Source organism: Mus musculus, chromosome 1 (genome assembly GCF_000001635.26).
Source record: "Mus musculus strain C57BL/6J chromosome 1, GRCm38.p6 C57BL/6J".
Classification (NCBI taxonomy): domain Eukaryota; kingdom Metazoa; phylum Chordata; class Mammalia; order Rodentia; family Muridae; genus Mus; species Mus musculus.
In genome coordinates, this window is record NC_000067.6 from 96,003,202 (window position 1) to 96,022,314 (window position 19,113).

At 37.1% G+C, this 19,113-nt stretch overlaps 1 long non-coding RNA gene across 1 annotated transcript in view; it reads right to left on the reverse strand.

Annotated features, from left to right (window-relative positions):
• 1700063A18Rik (RIKEN cDNA 1700063A18 gene) overlaps positions 1 to 18,557 on the reverse strand; it is a 31,100-nt gene extending 12,543 nt beyond the window's left edge. Inside the window, exon 1 of the long non-coding RNA NR_040467.1 lies at positions 18,526 to 18,557. This is a non-coding gene — a long non-coding RNA (RIKEN cDNA 1700063A18 gene). The remainder of the gene's footprint in view (positions 1 to 18,525) is intronic.
• Between the last annotated feature and the right edge of the window lie 556 nt (positions 18,558 to 19,113).

Here is a 19,113-nt window from a genome sequence, read left to right on the forward strand (position 1 = left end):
GACTTCCTAATCACAAGACCAAAATAGTTTTCTCTGTTCCCAACTGAATCATAAGCACATGAAGTTTTTGACTAACGAGCGTGAGTAATAAAACTTGGCTCTCCATTCAACACTAGGCTTAACATTCTCACACTAAAACCTAATTTATATACATTACATACATTATACCCATAAAGATTTTGTTCTACCCCACTGGTAAGCTGCTTTAGCTAACTGTGCTTGTAAAGGCACAAGTGTGTTTTCTACATATTCAAAGTTAGTAGTGGCTTATTCTTTGATCCAGTAGCGTCAAATTTGTGTACTGTCAAAAATAATTTGTTCTGCAATATAAACCCATTTGAAAGTGATGTATAGTCCAAAAACTAGATTATGACTGTATTTTCCTATCCTATTTACAAAATATTTTAGAATAACAGTTTACATAACAGTACTATTAAATTTAGAACAAATTATTACTTTATAAATTTCTATGTAAACTTTCTTTTTATTTATTTATTTATTTATTTATTTATTTATTGCCTTTTAAAAATTAGATATTTTCTTTATTTACATTTAAAATACTATCCCGAAAGATCCCTCTACCATCCCCGTGCCCTGCTCCCCTCCCCTCCCACTCCCACTTCTTGGCCTGGCATTTCCCCACCAAACCCAGACACTATTGCATATGCCAGCAAGATTTTACTGAAAGGACCCTGATATAGCTGTCTCGTGTGAGGCTATGCCAGTGCCTGGCAAATACAGAAGTGGATGCTAACAGTCATCTATAGGATGGAACACAGGGCCCCTAATGGAGGAGCTAGAGAAAGTACCCAAGGAGCTGAAGAGGTCTGCAACCCTATAGGTAGAACAACAATATAAACTATGTCAAGTTTTTAAAAACTCCTTTTCTAAAAGTCTTGTCAAGAAAAGGTAAAACTAATTCTATGTTCTATTTTATAAATCAAGTTTTAATGAATAAAAAATATTAAGTTCTGAAAAGAATACAAACTCAAGAGCTCAATTTAAATATACATGGTGCAAATCTTACTAAAGTCATATTGAAGTGTGACCTTGCATATTAAGAGATGAAATCAAAGCTGTACAAGGTTATTTGGTCATTATGGCTCCTTCCTCATGAATTAATCTGTTCATGGATCAGTGCATTACAAGACTTAGTGTTTAATGGCTTATCTGTGTTATAGAAGCCAGTCTATTTCTGTCTCTTGTAATGACCTTTCTTCTCTCTAATAGTCTGGGCTGCCTATGTTCTTTGTAGTTTCCTTTAGGAAGAAGAGTATTACCAGGTTCAACTCTTCATCTTCAACTTCCAACACTCCAGAATAGAGGTATAACTACAAATTTATTCTTTATAAGTTACCCAGTCTCTGGTAGTCAGTTAAAGAAACAGAAACAAACTATAGCATACAAACACACACAACAAGAGGCTACAAATATATTCTAGACAGGTGACTAATAATCTCTGCCTATTGGTCGATTTCATTATAATCATGACCGGATTCAAGAAATTTCTGTAGAAAAGTTAACTACAAACCTGAATGACAAATTAAGATGTGTTCTGAGACTTTTAAAATGACTGAAGATCTTCAGAGTATTCCAGATTTTTCTAAAAACTTTAGTCACAAATATTCAGATAGCAGTAAGGCTGCACTTATTAGACAATGATGAGCATTCTTTTCTGGGTGAAAGATTATAGAGATACAGGAAATGAAAGTTTTTACTATTCAATTGAATGTAAAAAGGTGCAGTCAGGAAAAAAATTACACAATTAAACAGAGAGACAGAGACAGAGAGACAGACTAATTTTCTGAAAATTTTTTCCTTTTTTTTTTTTTTTTTTTGAGACATGGTCCTATTGTCAGGCTGGACTGAAGTTGCTATGTTTGCCCTGAACTCATCGTTTTCCTCTGGCTCCTGCCTCCTGAGAGCTTTTATAACAAGTGACAAGTCTGTACTATTTCTTGGTTTGCTTTCTCCAGTCTCTGAGCCAGGCTTGGCATAGGTAAAATAAATTATAAAATAAAAATATAATAATAATTTTGAATTTTATAAATTTAAGAATTTAACAGGGTTTTTACGTTTGGTGATTTAAATGGCATTGCTAATGTCAGGTCTTAAATTGTATTATATGAATAACAAAGAAGATTCATCATTTTAGAATTGTATGTATAGCATATGATATTGCAAGTAGAAATGTGGTGATCAGTTTCAGCTTCAGACTGCCCCCCTACCCCCGAACTTGGATGCTTTCTTGGAATCATAATCAAAAGACATTGGCTTTCTTTTTTGTCTCTCTCTCCCACTTCCTGGCAGCTGCCTGGGTTTTCAGCCTACCTTTCTGTTTATTTTCTCTCATCATCCAAATAAACACTCCTCTAGTATCCTCCTGGATTAATTAAATTCTATAAAAAAACCTAAAAATGTACAAAAGGAATCTGAGTCACTACCAACATTCTTAGCCATTATAACATTATTTATAGCAAAATGTATGACCTCTTAGCAGTTATCCAATTAACAAAATTAGCCCATTGCAACATTGACAAAAATATGCATATATATATAACAAATGGACCAAGACACAGAAATCATGGGACAATATCCTTTAAATTATTCTCGTAATTTCACACTTGATATTTGTCTAGCAAATAGAAGTATGAAAATGGTGGATGCTCTCAGCCAACCATTGGACTGGGCACAAAGTCCCCAATGGAGGTGCTTGAGAAAGGACCGAAGGAGCTGAAGAAGCTTGCAGTCCCATAGGACAAACAACAACAATATGAACCAACCAGTACCCCCAGAGTTCCCAGGAACTAAACCACCAACCAAAGAGTACACATGGAGTGACCCATGGCTCCAGCTCCATATGTAGCAGGGGATGGCCTAGTTGGTCATCAATGGGAGAAGAGGCCCTTGTTCCTGAGACGGCTCTATGCCCCATTGTTGGGGAATGCCAGGACAGGGAAGCTGAAGTAGGTGGGTTTGTGAGCAGGGGGAGAGGGGATGGGATAGGGGATTTTTGGAGGGAAATGGAAAGGGGATAACATTTGAAATGTAAATAAAGAAAGTATCTAATAAAAAAGAAAAAAAATATTCCAGGCGTGGTGGCGCATGCCTTTAATCCCAGCACTTGGGGGCAGAGGCAGGTGAATTTCTGAGTTCGAGGCCAGCCTGTCTACAGAGTGAGTTCCAGGACAGCCAGGGCTACACAGAGAAACCCTGTCTCAAAAACCAAAAAAAAAAAAAAAAGAAAAAAATTATTTCCTTCTGCATTTAAGCTTAGCATATTTTTAATATTTTTATTTTTTCATTTGTTTTTTATTTACATTTCAAATATTATCCCCTTTCCCAAGCTTAGCATATTTTAAACATTTAATGACTTATCTGCCATCTCTCTTGTTAGTCCACTTTCAGATGTTTGCCTCCTGTACCACAGTTTTCAGAAGTATCTTTTGAAAATACCAGATTCAAATCATTTCCAGGAAGTAAGCTTAAAATTAAAGTTTCAATTGGTTCATATGTAAAGCCCACTAAAACCAATTTCTTTTAAATTTGTTGTTGTCCTCTCCAATTCCACGTTACAAAATCTTTGCATTAACCTCTAGACTAATTCCTGCTATGTAACAAACATGGTCCCAAGTTTGTGACCTTTGACCTACATATCCACATGAAATACTTAGATACTAGATACAGGTGCCACAGATGAATTAATGCTTTAGAAGGAGTTTCATGAACAAAATATATTTTTAAAAGGACAAAAACATATTGAAATAAGCCATAACTATGTACATATATTTGTATGTTCATCTACTAATGGAGATACTGATACAATTTTAGTAGGCACTATGAAAAATCACACTGATTACATTCTGAATCTATAAGTTGACATCACTCTTTACCATTTTATTCCTTTAAAAATTACTATAGCAAATTCATTATGATGCTTAAAAAATAGTCCAATAGGTATGTAGACTGGGATTCTCTCTCTCTCTTCTCTCTCTCTCTCTCTCTCTCTCTCTCTCTCTCTCTCTATATATATATATATATATATATATATATATATATATATATATATATGTATATATTCTAAACTATAAGAAAGAAGAATCTAGACCAATGTGACACAAGCTACAAACATGTGAAAATAATTTTCTCAATTTCTCAATTGAGAAATGCCCCCACTCAGGTCAAGTGTGGTGGCACACATCTTTAATTTCAGCAATCTGTGAATGCTAAGCTACCATGCTGTACATAATGGACTTCAGGACAACTGGGGCTTATGTAGAGACGCCCTGTCTCAAAAAACATAATTGATCATAATAATGAAAATAATAATTGATAATAAGATTAATAGGCTACTAACAAACATGTAGGGCAATTTTTAAATTAATTATTAATGTGGAAGAAGCCCTCTCACAGTAGGTGGTATCATATCTGAGTTTTTTGAAAAAGTAGGCTGAACAAGCAATGATGAGCAAGCCAGTAAGCAGCACCCCTCCATGACCTGTGCATCAGCTCCATCCTTCAGGCTCCTTCCCTGCTTCAGTACCTGCCTGTTTGGTCCCCATTTTGGACCTGGTTTGGGCCTTGGGAACAAACCCAAGCCTGGCTTGAGTTTTGAGACCTGTCTCAGTCACTTCCATATTGGGGTGACTCAGCAAGACATCTTTGGCTCTGCCTCTGCCCTGGCATTACTGATGTAGAGCTTTGCCATTGGCCTGTCTTCACTCCATACCCTATGTCACCCTTCCGGGCCTCCTATGTCATCTTACCCCACCAAAAATCTCCCTCCCTGTGTTCCAAACTTATATAAGTGAGAGCCTGATGCCATAAAATTGAGTTCCTGTTTTGACAAGACTCCAGGCTTGGTGTGTTTCTTTTGGGCTGTCGACACTTGCCAGTCCACTCATCCCCGGAGATACCCCAGCAGGACCAGGACCTCTCTCCCCTCCTCTTGCCTGGACCTACTGGCAAGGGGCCAGCACCAGCCCTGATTTTCTTCAGTGATGAATTATAAGCGAAATATATCTGTTCCTCTCCTCAAAAATTAGATTTCAGAGTGCAGAATATAGAGACAAAAGACAAGAAAGATACCAGGATCTGACTTTGGCAGATAAAACTGTGATCTTTAGCATACACAGTGAGAGGCAGCCTCTCTCCACTGGTAAGGGAAAGGACTAAAAGAGGGAAGAGAACAATTGGAGTTTATATAGAAGCTTGAGAATGAGAAAGTTGGTGTAGCTACAAGAGTCTAAGGCTAAGCCTGCAGTATCTCCTTCCCAGAAATCTTTATTCACAAAAGATTACAGAGACAGGTTGTCTCAGCAAATATTACTATCTAAACTATGGGTGACTGATAATGGTTTAGCAAAGTCAGCTGTAACCTCACAGGAATTCCTGCTTTTATAACTCAGTCACTGGATCACAAACCTAAGAGCTCTTGGGGGTGTTGATAAAGATATGAACAATTGAGTACATGTAATTTAAAATCATCAATTGCCATATAGAATGTGATTTCTACCTTTGGGTCAGTTATTTTTGTTTTTCTATAATGTAATGTAGTTCATGAACCAAGACTTTCAATAAAGAACAGAGAAAGAGAATAAACCAATATGGAGAGAGATATGTTTAAATGGTCTCTTAAGAACCAATGTTAAAATAAAACCAACATTTCAAAAATTATGCTATGTGAAATAAATAATCCAGCCACAGGACAAAATAGTATCATCAAGAAGCAAACAAGGTTTGAATTATATTATGTGGAAAAAGAAAAAAGATTCTTCCCATTGAGTGATCTGGGGAAGTACTCTCATTCTTCCTTTGATCCTTTACTGAAGCTTTTCCACACCATCAAAATGCACAGAACTGTGTCTCCAGCTGCATATGTAGCAGAGGATAGCCTAATGGGCCATCAATGGGAGGAGAGGCCCTTGGTCTTGTGAAGATAATATGCCCCAGTACAGGGGAATGCCAGGGCCAGGAAGCAGGAGTGGGTGTGTTGGGTAGCAGGGCAGGGGGAGGATATAGGGTACTTTCAGGATAGCATTTGAAATGTAAATGAAGAAAATATCTAATGAAAAAAAAAAAGAAATGCATAGCTTGTTTCTTTTTCTACATTTCGCCAATATTTTAAATTATATATATTCAGACACATATATATACACATATATACACAGAAAAACACCACACACATACACACACACACACACACACACACACACACACACACACACACACACACACATATATATATATGTGTATATTACATGTTCATGATTGTGTGCAGAAGTATGAAAGAGTGACTTTGTGTACACATGTGTGTATGTGGAAACAAGAGGTTGATGTCATTTCCCTTCCACATTATTTTTTGAGAAAGGGTCCACCAAAAACCAGGAGCTCTCTGATTATCTAGATTTGCCAGTTAACAGCAGGAGTGATGATCCCATTTCTACTTCGCCAGTGATGAAATGATAGACACGCATCAATGCACTTAGCTTCGTGTGTGGGCCTTGAGATCAGAACTGAATTTAGGTCACTGTGCTTGCACAGCAAGTGCCTTCCTGACAAAGCCTTATCCCAGCCTTGTACCTTCATATTTTAGTTCAACAATCTTTAGCATGTAAAAAAAAAAAAAGAACATCACATTATGGTTTGCTTATGAAACTACTGTTTGCTAATCTGTAAGATCAATGAATTTGCAGAGAATATTGATATTAATAATTTTAAAAATTTCAATAAAGAGGAAATGACAGAAGACCAAGCAGCAGGACCAAATTTAAAGATTAAAACAAACAGACAAACAATGAACTAACAACAACAGCAAGAAAAGATTTCATTTAAAAATATGTTTCTGTCCCTCATAATCCTTCCTAAAACCATTGGTGCCTAGGACATTATTTTGCTTTTCATTGAAATTATCTTGCAAATTACAAATATATTTCTCTTATAAAATAAATTTCTCTTATGAGCTTTGCTTTTTATGGAGTTAACTTTCAGAAGGCATACATTACACAGTACTGAGAATGGTTTCTCATCAATGGAGAGGGGGCTTGAAACCATTCAGCTTGTTAGGTATTTTCTATTGAAAATTTATCTATCTCTGAAAACAAGATTCAGGGAAATAACACTTCTAATTTTCTCTAGCACTTAGTTTGTTCAAGGGACTATAGTCATTTCAAGAGGTGCTAAAATATGCATGCATAAGGCTTGATCATGCTAACAATGAAGAAAAAGTATAATGAGCATTGATTTGAATTGAAAAGTTTCAACAGGATGCAAATTAGTATCTTATCTAAAAGCATACAAAATGTCCCATCAAGTTAAAGAGCAATTTCCCAGATTCTAAGCTTAGGAGTGTTTTAAAAACAGCCCATATTTACCACAGTTGAGAGCAACTCATACCATCTCATTTCCCCAATGGGAGAGCACTTCAGAGATATCAAGGACTCTCTCAACTCATAACAAAGTCGGTAAGCGAGGGAGGGGTTGTTGTGAATAACTGTGAAATGTCACTGTGGAAAATAAAATGTAAATTCAACTGTCAATCATAAGAGCAAGGGACGTCGTTCATATCTGTCCTTGGGAGTTTTCCATTACTGTGTATCAGGTTGCTACAAATTCATTTTCTAAAACAATATGCTTTATTCTGATTCAGTTTTGTAAGTAAGAAGTCTAGACAGACATTGAAAGCTGCCTGCTTTTATTTTTCTAAGAGGAAAGTCAAGATACCAAGTCCGCTAGGCGAATATGGAAGCTCAGGGATAAGAGCCATTTTCAAGATCATTCCAGTTAGTTGGAAAATTCAGTTTCCTGCAGCTGTGGGACTGCAGAGAAACAGGATATCTCATGTGGGGAAAGTGCCATTTACTTGTTCTGTTTTTGTGTTTTTCTGTTATTTCTCCCCCATACTTCTACATGGACTTTCTAAGCCAGATATTCTTTTATGTTTTGTACAGAAGCAATTAACTGGACAGTATTTAAAAGTCTCTCTCTCTCTCTCTCTCTCTCTCTCTCTCTCTCTCTCTCTCTCTCTCTCTCCCTGACTCTGAATATAACCATCATCCTGTCTGTGTTTTTCCCAGAGCTGTGGTTGCAGTGCATGTGTCCATGCCTGAGATGTGTGTCAGTGCTGGGATCTAAACTCAGATCCCCATGCTGGTACAGTAAGTCCCATTACCTACCTAGCCACCACCAGACCCTCAAAAACTTGTGTTAGTGTGAAGGATTAGAAAAAAAAATCAAGTTTTATATGTTTTAGGTTTCTAAGTGGCTGATACTCCTATATTTGTACAACATAATTTCACCAAGTGGCAAATAATAAGTGACTGTCTACAATGCAGTGAAGATTTTAGATGGCTCTAAGAGTTGCGTAGGTTAGTAGATACCAGCCAGGAGACTTTGCTCTTTGCTCAGAGAAATCAGGGCAATGGGTATGAGGTAGATGGCCCTAGTGCACATGGAGTCAGAAAATAGAGAGCTATATCAATGTTGATACTCTACTTGGTTCTTCTAATACATCCCAGGGCTCAATCATCTAGAGTGTGCAGCCCATATTTGATGAGATGGATTTAATTATCCCAGTTAACCCAGTCTAAATATTCCCCTCACTGGCACACCCAGACATTTGTCTCCATGGTAATATTTTGATCCTGCAAAGTTCTGATAATATTAACCATTTAACCTTTTGTTATCGTGATATACAAACACGTCATTTCTAAACTACAACCTTCTACTTCTTCTCCCTGAGGTATTGGATTCTGGCATTTCTCTCAGGGTATCCAGACACCACCAATGTACCAGCTTGGAGATGAACTGCAGTGGTCCTCAGACTGCTTCTCCAAGGTGCACATGGGGTTGAAAGGATGTATTAGAGTCCTGAATGGGCAGGATCGAGGTCCGAGTGGGAGCAAATGCAGGGAAATGGGGGTGAGGGAGAGAGGCTTCCTCCAAGAATCTCTCATTATGAATCTTTTATGTGAAGGTCTTTTCCAAAGATCTTTAATAAAGCAGCTCTCTGAGATGATCTTAGCTTGTTCATATTTCATTATTGGGATGGGTTTAAATGCATATAATTTATTTAGGATGATCCAAGGGTTATATCATTTTGGGGCATGGTGTGAAAATATCCAGAAAAAGCAAAGGTCATTGGCTGAAGGCTGAGACTACTGAGATGCCTCATTAGCACGGGGAGGCTTTCCAGGGGCTGAATATGTGACTGACTACTTAGGACCACCTGGTTGGGGGCCACCTGACTATGAGCTCTGAAGCAGGCAGGGATACAGGGAGTTAGCTATACTCTGGCTGATCTCAAACTTTGAAATTTCTGGGATTTGTACATGCTCAACCTTACCAGCTATATGCCAATTCTTCTGGTGGCACACGTGCCACACACTCTCTATATGCTTACAAAAAATTTCATAGTTGAAAATATATTCACTCCATTGTCTTTAATAACACCAACACTGATGAAAACTGCAACCTACAGTCTCCTGAAACTCAAGACATTATACTAACTACAAAATCTTTCAGAAGGATAACAACATATTATTATTACAAATAGTTACAGAGTTTTAACAATACACTATTATTACAAACAATAGCTATAAAATAATAGTAGTTCTTTCAATGCTTCTAACACACAATGTTATGTATTAAGCATTAGCATGAAAAGGGGGAGGAATAGAGTGCTAGCAATGAGAGATAAAACCAAAACAAGGAGAGTCATCAAATTATGCAGCTCCCTGTTTGAGTGTTTGTGGTTTGTGGTACAATCATATGGTATTTCAAGTGCTTAGTTAGTCAGTTCTAAAGTTTTGGGCTTTTTTTTTAATTAAAAAAAAAGAAAGAGCAAGGATATGTTTGGTAGAGGGAGATATGATGAGGTGGAGGGGATGCCTTTGCTGGCCCATGCAGAGGCATTTCTTCCCTCTGAGGTACTAGCCACTCATATTATGGATATGATATGGAATAGTGTTTATTTAGGGCATAGGGAGGGGAGTTGAGGAGGTAGTGGAGACAGAGAAAGGCAGAGAGAGAGAAAGAGAGAAAGAGAGAGAGAGAGAGAGAGAGAGAGAGAGAGAGAGAGAGAGAGAGAGAGAGAGGAGAAAGGGAGAGGAGAAGGAGAGGAGACAGAAGTCAGAAACACATTAGAGAGTGGGGGAGGGTAATGAGGAGAGAAGGGACATAGAGTAAGAGAGTAAGAGAGAGAGTAAGAGAGAGAGGGGAGAGGGCAAGCAGCTCATTTTATAGTGAGGCATACCTGACTGTTGCCAGGTAACTGTGTGGTGGAGCCTAGAAGGAATGCTAATACTACGCCATTAGTTTCTGTAGTTATAAAGCGCAATGAAATAACTTTATGGTTGACACCACAGCATGAGAGATTGTGTTTGGGGGTCACAGCATTAGGAAGGTTGAGAACCTCTAGCTCAAAGGAACCATGACAATCATCTCTCTGTCTTTCCCACCCATGGGTTGTATGTCAGGATGGGAAACTGGTACTCCATACTAAGGCTCAAGTGTGTGCTTTTAAATTCTTTCCTGCCCTGTTGCACATTAGCAGAGTGGATGTGGAAGAAATATGTGTTCATTGGCCAATAGCAGCCCACAGGCTGGCATTTTTAAACTTGACATTAGCTACATGGGAGGCCAGTAACTGGCACAGAGTCCCAGTGTCTATAGGCAAGCTTGAGTAAAAGAGAGAGTGAAAGCACTGACTCCCTCGATGAACAAACTCTTACTTAAAGTTAATTGAGGTTATGTGGAGACTATCACTCACAGATAAACAATACCTTTTCCAGGCAAGAGGACTGTGGCCATTTGAGGCAGTTTTAATGGTGCTAAAAGGAGCAAATAGGCTGTTAAGTGTCCCCAGTGCAACTTGATGCTGTGAGTTTCACCATACCCTCAAAACTTTCTCATGCCACAAATGGTCGTTTGCCCAGTTCTAACTTTCCTTGACTTGTACCATTCTATTTTCCTTTTATCTCATAGTAGGGCTGTAGGGAAAAAGAAACAAGAACCTCAAATTTGGCCCTGGCACCAGCACCATGGCAGCTCTCTCAAAGAAAATTCCTCAGGCATATACCCATATGTCCTGTGCTAAAGAAAGTGATGCTGAAAATGTTTCTCTGGATATATCTTAGGCAAGATTGAGCAGGGTGTCCTGAATTCTGAATAGTGAGTTCTACTTCTGTTAGGATATTCTGAAGGTGAGCATGGTGCAATCTCACATTTACCCTAGAAAGTTCAGTAAATGTCTTCCCAAGTAGAGAAAAGGATACTGAGAAACAATTAAGAACTCAAACGGAAGAGTTTCAGTGGAGTTAAATACTTGTCTTTAGGGATTTCTTTATACTCCCACAATATCTATTAATCGAGATAATAACATTTCATGAAAATATATGCTGGTCGGTGGTGGCACACGCCTTTAAATCCCAGCACTTGGGAGGCAGAGGCAGGTGGATTTCTGAGTTCAAGGCCAGCTGGTCTATAAAGTGAGTTCCAGGACAGCCAGGGCTATACAAAGAAACCATGTCTTGAAAAACAAACAAACAAACCAAAAACCAAAAAACAAAATAACAAAAAAAAAAAAAGAAAATATATAAGGACTGTGTAAATGTCTTCTGTAGCAGAATTTTCCCTGTCCAATCACATTAACTATTAATACATCAAGAAACCTGTGATTGGTCAGGGAAAAGGGAGGCAGCAGGAAGAGCTTCAGAGATGTGACAGAGGAGACAGGTGGAAGGGAACAAACGAGGATAGAAGGAGAAGACAATCCATATTCCACATGACTTTAAATAGCCACAGGTAGATATGAATGTCATAAGAGGATAGAATAATTGGGATAACTTGTCTAATCTAGGTAGGCAGCTTATCAATTGGCTTTGAAATTATTATGTGGGCATCTTGTGAACTGAGAATTTGTTGATATATAAATCTGACTGATTAATAATAAGCTTCTAGAGCTTTGATTTTCTGGGTTACAGGAATTTGGGACTGCCAACCACAGGGGGTTTATGACTGAGAAGGTACAACAGCCCTGAGATGAGCAAACCAATTGGTTGCTGCTGGGGTTAGCCTAGAGGCAGAGGCTGTGAGACTGCTGCTGGGGCAGAGAGTAGCTTGGTGCAGCATGGGAACTTGCCATTTATTTTGTATTTCCAGTGACAATCTTCAGTATCTAGAAGTATATGTGCTTCCACTCTTCTAAGGTAGCTATCATTTTGAGGGTTGGCCCTTTTCTTTTGGGGGTATAGAAAGAATCTACCTATCAATATGTGACCTCTAGATTCTTACATATCCAATATAGCATATCCTACGCTTTCACAGTGCTGGTAGGACTGAACTTTGCAATATGATCCCTAAGGAGTATCATGGGGATACACTGATGGATGGGATAAACCATTACTGTCATCAAAGGTAACCCTATAGAGTTAATTTTAATTTTACCTTGATATGGTTAGAATTACCATGGAAACAAATCTCTGGGAATGCCTCTGAGACATTACCTAGGTTAAGTTAATTGAAATTGAAATAGGAAGACTCACTGTAAGAGTGGATGGTGCCATTACATTATATTGGCTCCCAGAAAGAATGAAAAAAGAGAAAGCAAACAGAGTACAAGCATTTATCACTCATTCTTTATGACTGTGCATAAACTATGACCAGCTAGCTGCCTCCTGATCCTGTAGTTACACCCTTACTTTCATGATAAATTGTCTTGCACAACTGTAATCTTCTCTTCCTTCAAGCAAGGGATTTTGTCTGAAATTTTGACCCAGCAACATGAAAAGTAACCAATGGTTATTATACCAAAGTATAGTTGCTTGGTCCCTGTAAAGTTTTGGATGTGAATGGTCTTTATAATCTCATATATTTGAATACTTCCTTTCCAGCTGGTAGAAATTTTTGGGAAGGATTTGGCAATGACTGCCAGGTAGCTGTCCATGTATTGTAGTTATGTTCAAGATATGAGCTCTCAACTACTGCTACAGTTCCATGCCTGCCTGCCTGGTTTCCAACCATGATGATCACTCATGATGAAAACTCAGACACTGTGAGCCTGCAATAATGATTTCCTCTATAAGTTACCTTGGTCATAATGTTCTACCACAACAATTGAAGACTAAATAAAACAGCAAAGTGTTCTTTCTACTCTGTTCCCATTGGTCTGCTTTCAGATCTTATTTGTTGAATACCAAGACTGTGGTACCTAATAGCTGAGTATGAGGAAATGAAGTCCCATTTATAGTTTCTAAATCTTTCTAAGGATGCTAGGTCTGATTGGGTAATAAATACTGATTTAAAAGTTTTTCTCATTTTGAGAATGAGAGATCTAAGATAGTAAATTCCCTGAAAACTTCAATTAGTCTGTTGAGAGCTAGAAGAAAAAGATTACAATCTGATTAAGGGAAAGGGCCTTCAAAATCATTTACCCTTTTGTCTAGTACCTAATTTAAACTCTATATAGGAAGAGCCATGAAACAATTTATTCCTCAATGAAAAGGACCTTTGTAAGTAGTCTTGAAAATCCAGTCGATGGAAACCAACAACTGGGTCCATACTCTCTAGATAAAACCAGTGACCTCATCTTAAAAGACCACATCTTAAAAAGACCCAAAGAGAAAAAAACAACTGTGAGAATGGAAGATCTAATAGTTCTCTCTGGAGTAAAACAAAAATCTTATCATCACAGAATCAGGTAATATAAAATATCCCCTGCTAAGGCTTCTCCTGTTTTCCAATTTATATTTATGACAATCACAATCCTCAAACCAATGTGTGTGTGTTCTCTTAGAAAAGTGATACCATTTCTCTTGCCTACAAAACCAAATAAACATAGATGCATGTATTTATTAATGTATCCTATTTCTATAGGAATGAGACATCTGCAGTCTACTGCTAAAACAAATTGCTTTACCTCATCAAGCCCTTTGGTTACTATCATAGTCAACAAATGCAACAGAAACAATTAAGCTATGTTATCTCCTAATTCATATGGTGGCATTTGCCCACATTAAGCCCTTTCAGGTTTTAAATATACTCTCTTATGAAACCATAAACATAGGAGGAAGAGGGTACATGAGACCAAATTGCTTAAGTCAACAATCTATTCCCTTGCTCCCTTGGCACATATCTTAGAGTTAAAAGGCCACATAAATTCATATGCAAAAGAATAAGTTTATTCTTTCTTCACCTTCTCCTCCTCCTCCTCCTCCTCCTCCTCCTCCTTCTTTTTCATGGACTTGGTCCATTCCCATGGATTCCAAATTTTCCCTGTGTAATTACAGTGTATAAAATGTATATTCAAGAGAAGAAGAACCACATTGGGAATCAAAAGATATTCTTCTAAAATAAATACTGTGGAAGTTTTAGAATTGCCTCTATAAGCTCATATGTTTTAGCTCAAATCAAGACCTCATACTAGGTCTCTATTTAATGGAACTATTTGGAAAGAATTAGAGGTGTGCCTTTAATAGAAGACGCGTCACTGGGGATTAGCTTTGATGATTCTAAAGACTACTATTGTTCTATGCCTCCAGCTTATTATTAAGATGTGTTTTCTCAGTCATTATGTCATGAGGCCTCTGCTCTACTAACATGAACACCAGCCCTCAGAAACCATATATGCTCATTTAAACTCTTTGTTCTAGAAGTTTCCTTGGCCATAGTGTTTTTAGCACAGAAATAAAATAACAATTAATACAAACACAATATTCTCATTTTCTTTGTGTTCAAAGACGAGAATACTTAACTACTCTCTCTGTAATGATTCTAAATTGCCTTACTAGCTAGCATATCAGAAGCAAGGATTTTTCATATTCTTGCTAAAATAATGGTCTTATTTACATTCAAGCATAGGAAAGTGTAGATGAACCATTCCTCACAATACAGTCCAGTCATCCATATCATAATGAATGAGACTGCCATTTTCCTCACAACAGTGACACCTCTCTTCTACTATGAATAGATTATTATTAACTTGGAAACTATTTGTCTTATGTTAGGTCTTGGGAAGCATGAGATTTTTGTATCTCACCACAGAACTTTTCCATACCTAATTTCAATTATATTTATGCCAGAAGCCAATTATCTGTGGTGATGAAATACACCAGTTATTTCTTTTTGTGTGTCTGAAATTAAGTTTGTTGCCTTGTTCCAAAGATGGTGATGTCTGTGTACTGTGTTGTATTTTTGACCCTTAACAGTCTACTACAGAAGAGATCTTCCCAACATTGGGCAGCTCTGAATCCTAACTCTTGAAATCTGTGCTGTTGGACTCTAAACAAAGGAATTAAGTTAAAAAAAAAACCCAGTTTCACATTTTCAGCAGCTGATGGAAGCAAATTTTCTGACACAGTCAGCCTAGCCAAGTACCCATCTAGGGCTTTATCTTTTGACCAAACCTTGCCACAGTTCTAGCTCCTGGAAAACACGTCATTACCCTGAACTAAGGTCTATAAAACCTCTTTGGGACTGATGAATCTGCCCCAGACAAGGGCCTAATAAACCTGTTTTTATCTTCTTTTAATCGGGTGTAATCTGGCCTATATTTATGTCATAGAGATGGAAAAAATAACTAGTAACTTAGACTACCAACAGCATAAATGATGTAATAAAATGATGGATTTCTGAAACCACAATATTCAGAGAAAATTTGAGATAGGAGGATATGGTAGAGGGGAAAAACCAGAGATGCCAGGAATAAGATATGAAATGAAATAATGCCATAGGGAGACTGTAAGTCTTCCAGACACCTGGGTATACACAACAATGTCTGCGCATAAATAATACATAATATGCAAATGAACCTTAAAAGTTCTCAGGGAACCCACCTTCTTTTGAAATTTAAGCCTAGACCTGTGTCTAGATTTGACTCATTTTAAAACTCTTATGTATCTCACTTAGTACATTATTTCCTTTTGTACCTGTTCAAGTATCTTATCCATACTATTGTTTGAAGGCAGGAAATCTGGGGATATCAGGCCATGTCCTCAAAACTCAATTATGTTTGTAATATAAAAACAAAGTTTCAAGTCCCTGTCAGATGTTATGATGTATAAAGGTATATCTGGATCAATCTTACTTATGTCAGGCTTTTCTTTCTGCTTACTAATAGTCAAATTATATTTCTCATTTTTTCCCTTTTCCTTCCAAGATTCCATATTGACCAAATCAATCATTCCTTTGGCAGAGAAGAAGAAATCCAAAGCCTTTCTTTTATACATGTTCTTAAAGTTTTAGACATCTTTGTCACTTAAGATCAAAAGGAATTTTGAAGAAGGGGATTTTCGAAATGTTAATTATAGCAGTACCTTCAAGCTCTTAATAAGAAAAAGGTTGATTAAATAAAGTCACAGTTTGGCATCACAGAATCCAGAGGCCATGCCTATAAATGTGACTGTTCTTGAAGAGAGAGCACAAAGAGCCAGCAGGAGAGTTTGAGGACTAATCTGCTTCCAGTGTGAGAGCACTTTCAACACTGTACAGCACACAAAAGACTAATTTACAGGGTCAGGAAATGTGACATTGGCAGACTGAGCAATAAAAGCAACCAAAGAACATTTCAAATGGCAAAGGGTTTCAGCCAAACAAAATATTTTAAAATAGATCATCTCAGAGAGAAATGGTGCTCACCCTTGATCTGGTTTCAGAAAATTTAACTGTTAATGATTAAGGACAAGGAACCTGGCCTTTCATAAAATATGCATTGAATAAAAATTTCACACTGTTGGCAAATTCATAAAAGAGTAAAAATAAAACTTACTTTACATGATTACAGCATGAAAGAATGATTAATGGTAGTTCTTTAATAATTATCTAGCATATGAAGGCTGTAAGGCAATATAATAAGAAAATACAGTGATCACTTATGCAGGTGCTGGGCAGCTGGGAAGATCATTTCCTAGTGCATACTTAGAAGTCTTAAATATATGTTAACGGTGAGATGGGAATTATATAAGTAGGGAATATGTATATATTTAACATTAGGAAAGTTAATACCAAGAAAAAAGAAAGCAATGTAATAGAAAATGCTGAAGTCTTATACAAATTATGGGTTTAAAATAGCATGTAGTCAATTTTAGATGAAAGGTAAACAGTGCTTTGCTCAAATTATTTTCTGTCTCACTTCAGCTGCATTGACTATTTCTTTACATTTTAATATTTTACTATTGGTCAGCTTATAGATGAGTTTTCAACCATAATTTTCTAGCAATTTTTCACTTGTTTATCAGCATCTACTATTTTTTTTTCTGGATGTGATACTTCATTCTGACCCTCCTAGTGTAGAGTCGCTGCAAGTGCCACTGCCAGTAGAGAACCTATACATACTAGATAAGGAGGAAACTTGGTTCAGTGTGACTTAGCCAGGCCACATCAAACTTCTGGAGTCTGACACCAGGGCAGTTTATTTTAGACATGTTTAAGTCCATCACAATTTTGGGAAAAGTCTCCTCTTAACAATTATCTGAATATCGTGGGCACACTAAGGCATAGCTAATTTGAAACTCTTATACAAAGTATATGTGACCTCAATAGCTTAAGGAACTAGGATCTGGTGTGGTCTCTGACTAAGATAACACAGAGTTGAGCAGGCTATTAAGTAAGTGTGATATCTCCCCTAAGGCTGGGTTCCACTGAGTGAGAATCAAAGCTAAAGATAAAGGTCTAGAGAAGGACAGTCTGGAATAAACATTCTGGAGGATTTGGGTGTGGCCTGGCCTTAAAGACAACAAAGGTCACCAGGTTTTTAACAGCATCCAATCCCAGCATGCTGGGTGTAAAACAGGTATAAATGTCTTCCCCTGAGGAGGCAACCCTGCATTATTAACATTCCTGGTTTCTCTAGGGCTTACCTGGGAATATTTGGGCCTTCTACACCACAGCAATTGGGTAGAGAATCTCCAATGAATACGGTAAGACAAGACATACAATATGTATTATAGAAGAAAAGCAGAAAATTACTTGATAATATGAGGCACTCTCAAGAATGAAAGTGCACTGCTATGTCAACCTAGATATTTAGATAGGCTCTATAGTATTTCTTCAATATTGGGAAAAGAGCTTCCTAGGGAAGGAGGGGGTATGTCCATTCTGGTAATTGGCAGACTCATCTGGATTAACTCCCCGGGTAAGGGATGATAATAAACATGTTTTGTTTGTTGGTTTTGTTTTGTTTTGTTTGTTTGTTTGTTTGTTTATCAGAAAGCTTCTAGCTATGTACAAATTTTACAGTCTTTCTAGAAGGTCAAAATGTCCTGTCTGCATCCAGGGATGAAGGAAGTATTTAGGTACCACTCTTCATAGGAGTAGTAGGTTCAGTTACTGGTTTCAAAGATGCAGATTAGGTACTGGGCTGGGGAGGTGTTCCATAATGATCTCAGTCATACTAAAATTTGAGTAGTTCTCTGAGAATTTGAATCATCCTATATGTAAATCAGCCATAGTACTGTTCAGGAAAGCCTATCTTATATCATATTGGTTTCGGAATTTGTGTGTCCTTATTCATTAATGAGTTATACAGTATACCTTTACTATGGTCTTCTCGCTGGCTGTGATATAAGAATACATATTCTAAATAGAATGTGAAGAACATAGAATGGAATAGTGAGATATTTCATCAGAACATTTGTGTGGCATTATATTGAGAATTCCTACTGCTAAGAGAGTAGCTATTTCCGAGTGTCTGTGATTTATTGAAACACTCTTCAGATACTTCACAAAAATCACCTAACTTAATGCCCACAAATAGCTACATTAGGAAGAAATTGTGCCTTCCATTTTATAGGTAAAAATTTTAGGAACAGAGTAATTTTCAAATAGTGTTACCAAATCTTTCTTTAAAAGTCATATTTGAAGCCAATTTGATATCTGTCTGTGAAGAAATGTATTACTACTGAAAAAAAAAGTGGCTTACAACATAATATTATTGTAAATGTTTTCTATTGAGACTTATCTAAGATAATGTTGATCACTGCTTTTAAAAGGACCAATAAGAATAAATCCAGGTTCTGTGTCCATTTAAATAAAATATGCCCAATTGCTTAACTAGTTATAATAAAATACAATATTAATATTTAAAGAAAATGAGAAGTTTTAGATTTACTGAAAAGTCAG